A 13,588-nucleotide genomic window follows, 5' to 3' on the forward strand; every position below is an offset into this window, starting at 1 on the left:
TTTTGAGATTTATGTTGTATCACAGGTCCCTTAAGCTATCTTTACTTTTTAAGTTTTTTTTTTCCTTTTTGATGTTCTATTTGGGTTTCATACTTGTCTTCTAGAGCACTTCCTTCTGCTTCATATAGTCTCTTTTTCAACACTCTCATGTACTTTTCAATTCAGTTATTGTATTCTTCAGCAAAACAGCTATTTCCCCCAGTCTTGAAGGAGTAGCCTTGTGTAAAATGTACAACTTATCCATCAACTTTAGACCTAAGTTCCTTGTTGTCTCTCAAACCTCTGTCTAAACAGCATAAGTCATTCTTGATATGTCCCAGTTGTTGAGGGTGTGCCAAGACCTGCCAGTGTTCTAAAGGGGGGGATCACAGTTAGGCACCTAGTTTCAGGCTGATTGGAAGCTAGATCCTCAGATAGCAATTTAAAGTATGCAATATATATGGTCCTGTGGTACCATAATAGTAAATCTTGCTGGCCTGCAAAGTAGATGGATCTGGAGGTGCTGGAAAAGTCAGGGCTTCAGAAATGTATCACATCCTTTCTGGGAGGTACCAGCAAGCCGTAGCAAGGCTGAGGAAGGATACAAAGATGGCATCCTCTAGCCTACATTCCCTGAGAGCACCCCTGTAGCCTCTAGATGTATGCCAAACTTTAAGTCTGCCCCTCAGGCTGAAGCTCGAAGACAAGTAAATAGGCCTTTTTCACAGACAGACTGGGGATTTGTTTCAGTGCACTGTGTAGTGTTGTGGAGGTGGCGCTGAGCAGGTGGTAGCATGCCAATAACTGTCTCTCTAATTGTTATAGTCCTATGGGATTCAGGAATGCAAGCTCCTGGCCACCAGAGCCAGATGATTAAGGAGTGACTCCAGTATGGACTGCATGCACCTGCTGGCTTTTATGGGGGCCATGAAGAGCACAGAACTGGTATGTGGCTCTTTTGCAGGGCCACAGGAGAATCTAGGGCTGGTGCTTGCCTGCCATATTTAGTGGGGCTATGGGAGAGTGCAGGGCTGGCTACACTTGCCAGTACTATCAAGGTAAAAGGAGAGTACAGCTCAGGTCATGATCCCAGGGTCCTGGGATCGAGCCCCACATTGGGCTCTCTGCTCAGCAGGGAGCCTGCTTCCCTCTCTCTCTCTGCCTGCCTCTCTGCCTACTTGTGATCTCTGTCTGTCAAGTAAATAAATAAAATATTTTTAAAAAAATGCATCTCAGTTCCCCTATAGCCCTTTGGGATATAAGCCCCTTTGGTTTTCAAAGCCAGATATTTTGGAGAATGGTCTCTCTGTTACAGGTCCCAGGGGTTAGGGTGCTTGATGTGTAATAGTAACCCTTAACTCCTCAGGGAGGCAGTCCAGATTTGTAAGATCCCTTCTGATTGTGGATCACCTTAGTAGGGGTGGGGTTTGGATGAGACCATATCTCTGCCTCTGTTACCTGTTGATGTGACACTTTTATTATTTGTTGTGAAGGAAGCTGTTCAGTTAGTTTTCAGGTCTTTTTCAGAGAGAATTAATTGTTCCCTATGTAGCTACAGATTTCCTGTGTCCATGGGAAGAGGTATATTCAGTACCTTCTTAGGCTACCCTCTTGTACTGCCCTACCAGTATCCTTGTTTTTAACAACTTACTAATTATAGAATTTTTTTCTTACACTTGACATCCTCCAATCATACTATTATGTCTCCTGAAACTTTAATTCTACTCTCTTTATAATATAGGCAGTCTCACTTTGCACAATAGTATGGAACTATTAAAATGAAGATGCAAGCTAAAACCATGTAAAATATATCATAATAATGAGAAAAATATGATTGTTCCACGACCTTTAAAAGTTTTTTCCACAACTTTTTTTTTTAAGATTATTTATTTATTTATTTATTTGACAGACAGAGATCACAAGTACTCAGAGAGGCAGGCAAAGAGAGATTGGAGGAAGCGGGCTCCCTGCTGAGCAGAGAACCCGATGTGGGGCTCAATCCCAGGACCCTGGGATTAGGACCTGAGCCGAAAGCAGAGGCTTTAACCCACTCAGCCTCCCAGGCGCCTCTTCCCACAACTTTAAAATCTCCCTTCACGTAAGTTATACATGTATAGAGGAAAGTCATATATTGCTAAGTTTGTTTTCACTAACTTCCTTGTCTGCATCTCTAAAGTCTCTCAATGGTGGCAGTGTCAACATTCCTATGGTTGGCTATGTTTCTGTAACGCTATTTATATTAGCTTTAAATGTCACTTCCAGTGTTATCTCTTCCCATTTTTGCTGCACTTTCATCTTTGTTGGTTAATTTACTCTTTTGAGTAGCCATACTTTTAAAATTCCACATTGGCTTATCAATGAGAGACAAAGAGAAAACAAAACTACATGCTTTGTTATTAGGGCATTAAGCGAATAACATTTTCACAATGACTAATCACTGACAGAATTTGAAAGAAATGAAATAACCGTTCACTGAACATGATACACAAGTTATGTATATAGTGATTTATGGATTGAAAAGCTAACAGACCATGGTAACATAAGTTCGAACTATGTTGTTGTGGACTGATGTTATTTAACTATATTGTGTTAACAAATTTGTGCGTATCAGAACTGTGCAAAGTAAGAACTGCGCTATAAAATCTTATGTTTCTCAATGTGTCACCATTATATGATAAAACAATACCATCTGAAAGAAACTACAGACTATTTCAAATACAGGATTTCTTTGTTTCATCAACTCTGAAAGTATCTAAGTTTAGTGTAGAATTTGCTTACTGAAATATACTTGAAGGGTGCATAGAGAAAGAAATGAAGTTAACCTCTTGCTTAAAGAGTTGAATATACTATGGATATTTGCCAATTGAAACATTTTTTTTCCACTGACATTCATTATAAATTCAGATATGAGTTATGGAATTTAGTTCCATTATATAAATGTTAAGATTTGCTCAGCCCAGAAAAAAATATTTATGAACAATTTAGAAAAAAATTTAAATGGAATTTCAAATCAATGAGTAAAGAATGGAATCTATAACAGATGGGATTGGGTTATCTGGATATTTATTTTGAAAACATGAAGTTACTTCCTCACCTCACACAACATAGAGAAAGAAGCTCATGGATTAAAGATGTGAATATGAAGAACAAAACACACAAGTACTGGAAGAAAAGACATAGTTCTATTTTTATAATATTATTTAAAAAACAGAAGTTTGTATAACAATCAGAAAATTATGCTCCTGATCTTTCCCACCAACTCTGCTTCCCCAAATCTCTCCTATCTTAGTATGTAGCAACTCCATTCTCATACTTGTTCAGGATAAAAACTTAGAGTCATCCTTATCTTTCCTCTCAGAGTCCATGATATCTCTCCTCTAATATTCCATAAAGTAAATCTTTCTGTCTTGACCTGGAAAATAATATTCAGATTCTAAATGTTTCCTATCATTTCCACTGTTACCACCCTATTCCACACTATCAAGATCTCTGGTCTGTATTATTTAAATAGTGTCATAAGCAGTCTCACTGTTTTCATCCTTATTCCTCTATGATCTAGTTCCAAAATAGGAGCTATATTCCCAAATTCAAGTATAATCATGTTACTCCTTCCAGTCACTCCCCATTTCACTCAGGAGTAAAATCCCTTTCTATGATCTATAAGGCTCTAGATAATCTATCTCCCATTACTAACCTGATCTCATCTTTTACTTTGTTTCAACTAATTCTGCTTAATCCACACTAGCCACTTTTATGTTCTTCAGACATGTCAGGTATGCTCTCTCACCTCAGGGTGCTTGAATGACTCATTTCCTCACTGCATGTCACTAGATCGACTGTGTTCAGAGCAGCTTTCTTTTACTACTCTATTTCAAAATTTAACAATTCTCAGCAATTCCTATCCCCAAGCCTAACTTAACTTTTGCCATACCTTCTAACACACTATAAACATATTTATTTTATTGACTAGATGCAAGCTCTGCACAGGCAGTAAGTTTGTTTCATTCATTTTCTATCTCTAGCACCTAAAGCAGTACCTGGCACCTCACCTCACATACTTATTAGGTACATTTTAAATGAATGAATATATAAAAATGTAAAAATTGCCCATGTAAAAATTTTGTACGCTACATGATAAGTGTACAGTAAACAGGGTTATAAGACAAACAAATGACTGACTGGGAGAAAACAACAGATATAATAGACAACAGATACATCTTTATGAAGTACTTCTATAAATCGATAGGAAATACACTGGGTGTGGTCCATAAACAATGAATCTTGGAACACTAAAAAATAAAATAACATTGAGAAAGGAAAAAACAAAAAATTTTAAAAAGATTTTAAAAGATGACCGAAATGAGGAGGAGTCAAGATGGCAGAGAAGTAGCAGGCTGAGACTACTTCAGCTAGCCGGATATCAACTAGATAGCTTATCTAAAGATTGCAAACACCTGAAAATCCATCGGCAGATCGAAGAGAAGAAGAACAGCAATTCTGGAAACAGAAAAACCACCACTTTCTGAAAGGTAGGGCCGGCGGAGAAGTGAATCCAAAGCGACGGGAAGATAGACCCTGGGGGAGGGGCTGGCTCCCGGCAAGTGGCGGAGCAACCGCGCACAAAATCAGGACTTTTAAAAGTCTGTTCCGCTGAGGGACATCGCTCCAGAGGCTACACCGGGGCGAAGCCCACGCGTGGTCAGCGTGGCCTCAGGTCCCGCAGGGTCACAGAAGGATCGGGGGTGTCTGAGTGTCGCAGAGCTTGCGGGTATTGGAACGGGAAAGCCGGCTACAGAGACAGAGCCGACAGTAAGCTCGCAGCTCCGTGTTACCTTGAACCGGTCGCAGGCTCGGTGAGCTCGGAGCGCGGCCGGAGGTCAGGCAGACGGGAGTAACTGGGCGCTGTTCTCTGAGGGCGCACTGAGGAGTGAGGCCCTGGGCTCTCGGCTCCTTCGGGCCGGAGACCAGGAGGCCGCCATTTGTATTCCCGTCCTCCGGAACTCTACGGAAAGCGCTCAGGGAACAAAAGCTCCTGAAAGCAAACCCGATTGGATTACTCACCCTGGCCCCTGGTAAGGGCTGTGCAATTCCGCCTGGGGCAAAGACACTTGAGAATCACAACAACAGGCCCCTCCCCCAGAAGATCAACAAGAAATCCAGCTGAGACCAAGTTCACCTACCTAGGAGTGCGGTTTCAATACCAAGGAGAGCAGCAGAATTCCAGAGGAGGAGAAAGCAAAGCACGGAACTCAGGGCTTTTTCCCTGTGATTTTTTTTAGTCTTGCAGATAATTTAATTTTTTTCTTTTTCATTTTTTGTTTTTTTTCTCGCCTTCTGGTAAATTTTTTTTTTAACTTTTACCTTTTTCTTTTTTAACGTTTTTTAACTAGTTTATCCAATATATATATTTTTTCTTTTTTATATTTTTCTTATTTGTTTTCTTTTTTTTAATTCTTTTCTTTTCTTTTTTTTCCTTTCTTCCTTTTTGAACCTCTTTTTATCCCCTTTCTCCCCCCTCACGATTTGGGATCTCTTCTAATTTGGTTAAAGCATATTTTCCTGGGGTTGTTGCCACCCTTTTAGTATTTTACTTGCTCCTTCATATACTCTTATCTGGACAAAATGACAAGACGGAAAAATTCAACACAAAAAAAAGAACAAAAGGCAGTACCGAAGGCTAGGGACCTAATCAATACAGACATTGGTAATATGTCAGATCTAGAGTTCAGAATGACAATTCTCAAGGTTCTAGCCGGGCTCAAAAAAGGCATGGAAGATATTAGAGAAACCCTCTCGAGAGATATAAAAGCCCTTTCTGGAGAAATAAAAGAACTAAAATCTAACCAAGTTGAAATCAAAAAAGCTATTAATGAGGTGCAATCAAAAATGGAGGCTCTCACTGCTAGGATAAATGCGGCAGAAGAAAGAATTAGTGATATAGAAGACCAAATGACAGAGAATAAAGAAGCTGAGCAAAAGAGGGACAAACAGCTACTGGACCACGAGGGGAGAATTCGAGAGATAAGTGACACCATAAGACGAAACAACATTAGAATAATTGGGATTCCAGAAGAAGAAGAAAGAGAGAGGGGAGCAGAAGGTATACTGGAGATAATTATTGGGGAGAATTTCCCCAATATGGCAAAGGGAACGAGCATCAAAATTCAGGAGGTTCAGAGAACGCCCCTCAAAATCAATAAGAATAGGCCCATACCCCGTCACCTAATAATAAAATTTACAAGTCTCAGTGACAAAGAGAAAATCCTGAAAGCAGCCCGGGAAAAGAAGTCTGTAACATACAATGGTAAAAATATTAGATTGGCAGCTGACTTATCCACAGAGACCTGGCAGGCCAGAAAGAGCTGGCATGATATTTTCAGAGCACTAAACGAGAAAAAAAATGCAGCCAAAAATACTATATCCAGCTAGGCTATCATTGAAAATAGAAGGAGAGATTAAAAGCTTCCAGGACAAACAACAACTGAAAGAATTTGCAAACACCAAACCAGCTCTACAGGAAATCTTGAAAGGGGTCCTCTAAGCAAAGAGAGAGCCTACAAGTGGTAGATCAGAAAGGAACAGAGACCATATACAGTAACAGTCACCTTACAGGCAATACAATGGCACTAAATTCATATCTCTCAATAGTTACCCTGAATGTTAATGGGCTAAATGCCCCTGTCAAAAGACACAGGGTATCAGAATGGATAAAAAACAAAACCCATCTATATGTTGCCTCCAAGAAACTCATTTTAAGCCCGAAGACACCTCCAGATTTAAAGTGAGGGGGTGGAAAAGAATTTACCATGCTAATGGACATCAGAAGAAAGCAGGAGTGGCAATCCTTATATCAGATCAATTAGATTTTAAGCCAAAGACTATAATAAGAGATGAGGAAGGACACTATATCATACTCAAAGGGTCTGTCCAACAAGAAGATCTAACAATTTTAAATATCTATGCCCCCAACGTGGGAGAAGCCAACTATATAAACCAATTAATAACAAAATCAAAGAAACACATCAACAATAATACAATAATAGTAGGGGACTTTAACACTCCCCTCACTGAAATGGACAGATCATCCAAGCAAAAGATCAGCAAGGAAATAAAGGCCTTAAACGACACACTGGACCAGATGGACATCACAGATATATTCAGAACATTTCATCCCAAAGCAACAGAATACACATTCTTCTCTAGTGCACATGGAACATTCTCCAGAATAGATCACATCCTTGGTCCTAAATCAGGACTCAACCGGTATCAAAAGATTGGGATCATTCCCTGCATATTGTCAGACCACAATGCTCTAAAGCTAGAGCTCAACCACAAAAGTAAGTTTGAAAAGAACCCAAATACATGGAGACTAAACAGCATCCTTCTTAAGAATGAATAGGTCAACCGGGAAATTAAAGAAGAATTGAAAAAAATCATGAAAACAAATGATAATGAAAATACAACGGTTCAAAATCTGTGGGACACAACAAAGGCAGTCCTGAGAGGAAAATATATAGCGGTACAAGCCTTTCTCAAGAAACAAGAAAGGTCTCAGATACACAACCTAACGCTACACCTAAAGGAGCTGGAGAAAGAACAAGAAAGAAACCCTAAGCCCAGCAGGAGAAGAGAAATCATAAAGATCAGAGCAGAAATCAATGAAATAGAAACCAAAACAACAACAGAACAAATCAATGAAACTAGGAGCTGGTTCTTTGAAAGAATTAATAAAACTGATAAACCCCTGGCCCGACTTATCAAAAAGAAAAGAGAAAGGACCCAAATAAATAAAATCATGAATGAAAGAGGAGAGATCACAACTAACACCAAAGAAATACAAACTATTATAAGAACATACTATGAGCAACTCTACGCCAATAAGTGTGACAATCTGGAATAAATGGATGCATTCCTAGAAACATATAAACTACCACAACTGAACCAGGAAAAAATAGAAAGCCTGAACAGACCCATAACCAGTAAGGAGATTGAAACAGTCATTAAAAATCTCCAAACAAACAAAAGCCCAGGGCCAGACGGCTTCCCGGGGGAATTCTACCAAACATTTAAAGAAGAACTAATTCCTATTCTCCTGAAACTGTTCCAAACAATAGAAATGGAAGGAAAACTTCCAAACTCATTTTATGAGGCCAGCATCACCTTGATCCCCAAACCAGACAAGGATCCCATCAAAAAAGAGAGCTATAGACCAATATCCTTGATGAACACAGATGCGAAAATACTCAACAAAATACTAGCCAATAGGATTCAACAGTACATTAAAAGGATTATTCATCACGACCAAGTGGGATTTATTCCAGGGCTGCAAGGTTGGTTCAACATCCACAAATCAGTCAATCTGATACAACACATCAATAAAAGAAAGAACAAGAACCATATGATACTCTCAATAGATGCTGAAAAAGCATTTGACAAAGGACAGCATCCCTTCCTGATCAAAACTCTTCAAAGTGTAGGGATAGAGGGCACATACCTCAATATCATCAAAGCCATCTATGAAAAACCCACCGCAAATATCATTCTCAATGGAGAAAAACTGAAAGCTTTTCCGCTAAGGGCAGGAACATGGCAGGGATGTCCATTATCACCACTGCTATTCAACATAGTACTAGACGTCCTAGCCTCAGCAATCAGACAACAAAAGGAAATTAAAGGCATCCAAATCGGCAAAGAAGAAGTCAAATTATCACTCTTCGCAGATGATATGATACTATATGTGGAAAACCCAAAAGACTCCACTCCAAAACTGTTAGAACTTATACAGGAATTCAGTAAAGTGTCAGGATATAAAATCAATGCACAGAAATCAGTTGCATTTCTCTACACCAACAGCAAGGCAGAAGAAAAAGAAATTAAGTAGTCAATCCCCTTTATAATTGTACCCAAAACCATAAGATACCTAGGAATAAGCCTAACCAAAGAGGCACAGAATCTATACTCAGAAAACTATAAAGTACTCATGAAAGAAATTGAGGAAGACACAAAGAAATGGAAAAATGTTCCATGCTCCTGGACTGGAAGAATAAATATTGTGAAAATGTCTATGCTACCTAAAACAATCTACACATTTAGTGCAATTCCTATCAAAGTAACATCCATGTTTTTCAAAGAAATGGAACAAATAATTCTAAAATTTATATGGAACCAGAAAAGACCTTGAATAGCCAAAGGGATATTGAAAAAGAAAGCCAAAGTTGGTGGCATCACAATTCCGGACTTCAAGCTCTATTACAAAGCTGTCATCATCAAGACAGCATGGTACTGGCACAAAAACAGACACATAGATCAATGGAACAGAATAGAGAGCCCAGAAATAGACCCTCAACTCTACAGTCAACTAATCTTTGACAAAGCAGGAAAGAATGTCCAATGGAAAAAAGACAGCCTCTTCAACAAATGGTGCTGGGAAAATTGGACAGCCACATGCAGAAAAATGAAATTGGACCATTTCCTTACACCACGCAGAAAAATAGACTCAAAATGGATGAAGGACCTCAATGTGAGAAAGGAATCCATCAAAATCCTTGAGGAGAACACAGGCAGCAATCTCTTCGACCTCAGCCGCAGCAACATCTTCCTAGGAACAACGCCAAAGGCAAGGGAAGCAAGGGCAAAAATGAACTATTGGGATTTCATCGAGATCAAAAGCTTTAGCACAGCAAAGGAAACAGTTAACAAAACTAAAAGACAACTGACAGAATGGGAGAAGATATTTGCAAACGACATATCAGATAAAGGACTAGTGTCCAGAATCTATAAAGAACTTAGCAAACTCAACACCCAAAGAACAAATAATCCAATCAAGAAATGGGCAGAGGACATGAACAGACATTTCTGCAAAGAAGACATCCAGATGGCCAACAGACACATGAAAAAGTGCTCCATATCACTCGGCATCAGGGAAATACAAATCAAAACCACAATGAGATATCACCTCACACCAGTCAGAATGGCTAAAATCAACAAGTCAGGAAATGACAGATGCTGGCGAGGATGCGGAGAAAGGGGAACCCTCCTACACTGCTTGTGGGAATGCAAGCTGGTGCAGCCACTCTGGAAAACAGCATGGAGGTTCCTCAAAATGTTGAAAATAGAACTGCCCTATGACCCAGCAATTTGCACTATTGGGTATTTACCCTAAAGATACAAACGTAGTGATCCAAAGGGGCACATGCACCCGAATGTTTATAGCAGCAATGTCCACAATAGCCAAACTATGGAAAGAACCTAGATGTCCATCAACAGATGAATGGATCAAGAATGTGTGGTATATATACACAATGGAATACTATGCAGCCATCAAAAGAAATGAAATCTTGCCATTTGCGACAACATGGATGGAACTAGAGTGTATCATGCTTAGTGAAATAAGTCAAGTAGAGAAAGACAACTATCATATGATCTCCCTGATATGAGGAAGTGGTGATGCACCATGGGGGCTTAAGTGGGTAGGAGAAGAATCAATTTAACAAGATGGGTTTGGGAGGGAGACAAACCATAAGTGACTCTTAATCTCACAAAACAAACTGAGGGTTGCTGGGGGGAGGGTGTTTAGGAGAAGGGGGTGGGATTATGGACATTGGGGAGGGTATGTGCTTTGGTGAGTTCTGTTAAGTGTGTAAACCTGGTGATTTACAGACCTGTACCCCTGGGGATAAAAATATATGTTTATAAAAAAGAAAAAGTTAAAAAAAAAAAGATGACCAAAATGTAAGGTCTGAGCCTACTAAGTTTTAACTTAGGCAAATTATTCAAACTCTCTTTAAAAAAATTAGAAATACACAACCAAATCCCCTCCTAAAAATGAGGCAAGAGACTACTGGGTATTTACCCTAAATATACAAATGTAGTGATCCGAAGGGGCATGTGCACCTGAATGTTTACAGCAGCAATGTCTACAATAGGCAAACTATGGAAAGAACCTAGATGTCCATCAACAGATGAATAGATAAAGAAGATGTGGTATATATACACAATGGAAGATGTGGTATATATACTATATATACACAATGGAATACTATGCAGCCATCAAAAGAAATGAAATCTTGCCATTTGCAAGGATATGGATGGAACTAGATGGTATCATCTAGTGACTTAGTGAAATAAGTCAATCGGAGAAAGACAACTATCACATGATCTTCCTGATATGAGGAAGTGGAGATGCAACATGGGGTGTTTGGGGGTTAGGAAAAGAATAAATGAAACAAGATGGGATCAGGAGGCAGACAAACCATAAGTGACTCTTAATCTCACAAAACAAACTGAGGGTTGGTTGCTGGGGGAAGGGGGGTCAGGAGAGGGGGGTGGGGTTATGGACATTGGGGAGGGTATGTGCTATGGTGAGTGCTGTGAAGTGTGTAAACCTGGCGATTCACAGACCTGTTCCCCTGGGGATAAAAATACATTATATGTTTATTAAAAAATAATAATAAATTTAAAAAAATTTTAAAAATGAGGCAAGAGTGTGAAGAGACAATTTGTAGAGGAGATATAAGCATAAGAAATCTCATTCATGATTAGGAAAATTACATTTAAACAATGATACTCTACTTTTCACCCATTAGACCAACAAAATTTGAATGGTTAATAATATCCAATATTTATAAAATGAGGACAAAATAGAAAATTTCTAATACTGATCAAGATATTATGGAGCAGGAGAGATATTTAAAAGAAAAATTAGTAATTATCAATATTAAAAAGGTATATATATATGAGAGGTTCCAGCAACTCTACTTAGAATTTATTCTATGGCAATATTAATATTAATATTAATAATCTTAAGATATGTATCTTACATATGTATGTAAGATATGGGTAAGAATCTTCAGAGCAACACATGTTTGTAATCATGCAAATAGAGAAACAACTCAGTGTTCATTCATAATAGGTTAAACTATTTATGGTCAATCCATACACAAAATACTATATAATTATGAAAACGAATGAGGCATTAATTAATGTGCTGAAAGAAAGTTTGCTAAGACTTCCTAAGTTATGATAGCTGGGTCTGGACAAGATATGTAGTATGATTTTTTATGTGTAAATAAAAATATAAGAGACCTACATTTGGTAGATCCAGCATCATTTTGTGAATTAGTAACTGAGTAAAAATGCTTCCATAGTTGTAAGATGCTTTCCATTCTAAGATGCACCTCAATATCAGAGATTTTGCATATAAAAAACCCTGAGTCTTAATATTGATGAAATATCCAAAATATATTCATGTTTATATACACATAAAGTATCTTCTGTGGACAACTACTAAAAGTGGTTAGGGAAGAACTATGAATTTAAGGTATGTAAATGTGTGGAGAGAAGACTTCTCATTTTACGTTGTTTCATACTGGTTGATTTTTAAAACGAAGTTTATTGGTTACTATTAATATAAAAACTTTAAAAGACAAAAACCTAAATGAACTTACCTTTTGATCTGGATATTTCACTTTTAGGAATCTATACAGAATAAATAATTATACATGTGTCCACAGATATGTCTAAGAATATTCATTATGATATTAATTACAACAACAGAATATCATGCAACTATTAAAAATAATGTACAGTGTTATGATAAGCACTGGGTGTTATACCCAACTAATGAACTGTTGAACGTTACATCAAAAACTAACAATGTACTATATGCTGGCTAACTGAACATAATAAAAAAGTACAGTGACAAAGAAAATTGTATATGACATAGTAAAAAAGATAAAAAAATATAAGCAATAAAGCAAATAGAGAATAGTATGTATTCTATGACTCTATGAATATATAATACATGTAGAAAACCCCAAATTTTGTATATATACATAAAAATATTATGGCAAGGGATTCAAATCTATACACTATTATCAATGGATCTCTACAGGTAAGGGAATGGAATAAAGAAGATATGTTATTAAAGGGATTTTCACTTTTACCCTTGATATGTCTGTATTATCATTTTTTAATGTAGTCATGTACTACTGGTAAAATTTAAAGAGAAAATATTCAGCATCATTTCAATAGACTTTACACTGTTAATTTGCAGTTAATATGCAGAAATTTCTCTTGATTATCTCTTACTATAAGTTGACTGACTATGCAATCAAACTAAAATTTTTTGTATACTATTAAAAAGAAATTACCTTTAAAACATTCAAATTTCATGAGTTAAATCATTGAGCAACAACAAAAAAGAGAGACAAAGCAAGAAAGAGACTCTTAACTATAGAGAACAACCTGATGGTTACCAGAGGAAAGGTGGGTAAAGGGATGGGTTAAATAGGTGACGGGGATCAAGGAGGGCACTCGCTGTGATGAGCAGCAGGTGGTATATGGAAGTACTGAATCACTAAATTGTACATGTGAAACTAATATAACATTGTGTGTTAATTATACTGGAATTAACATTAAATTTTTAAAAAAAAAATTAGAAAGTAAAAAGGACAGCTTAAAAGGAAAAAAAAAAACCCCACATTATTCAGTACATTCTTATCTCAGTAGGAATTTTCATTAATTCCATGGAAGGTTAGTAATACCATTCTTTTTGTAATATTTCCTAGCTTTGTGGTCTGCCTGAATGATTAAATAGTATTGTGAGACA

At 37.6% G+C, this 13,588-nt stretch overlaps 1 protein-coding gene across 1 annotated transcript in view; it reads right to left on the minus strand.

The window, feature by feature from the left end:
* The window catches only part of COL4A5 (collagen type IV alpha 5 chain), a 240,844-nt gene that overhangs the window by 41,664 nt on the left and 185,592 nt on the right, over nt 1–13,588 (minus strand). The gene's annotated exons all lie outside the window — the stretch shown is intronic.

Source organism: Mustela nivalis (genome assembly GCF_964662115.1).
Source record: "Mustela nivalis genome assembly, chromosome: X".
NCBI lineage: Eukaryota > Metazoa > Chordata > Mammalia > Carnivora > Mustelidae > Mustela > Mustela nivalis.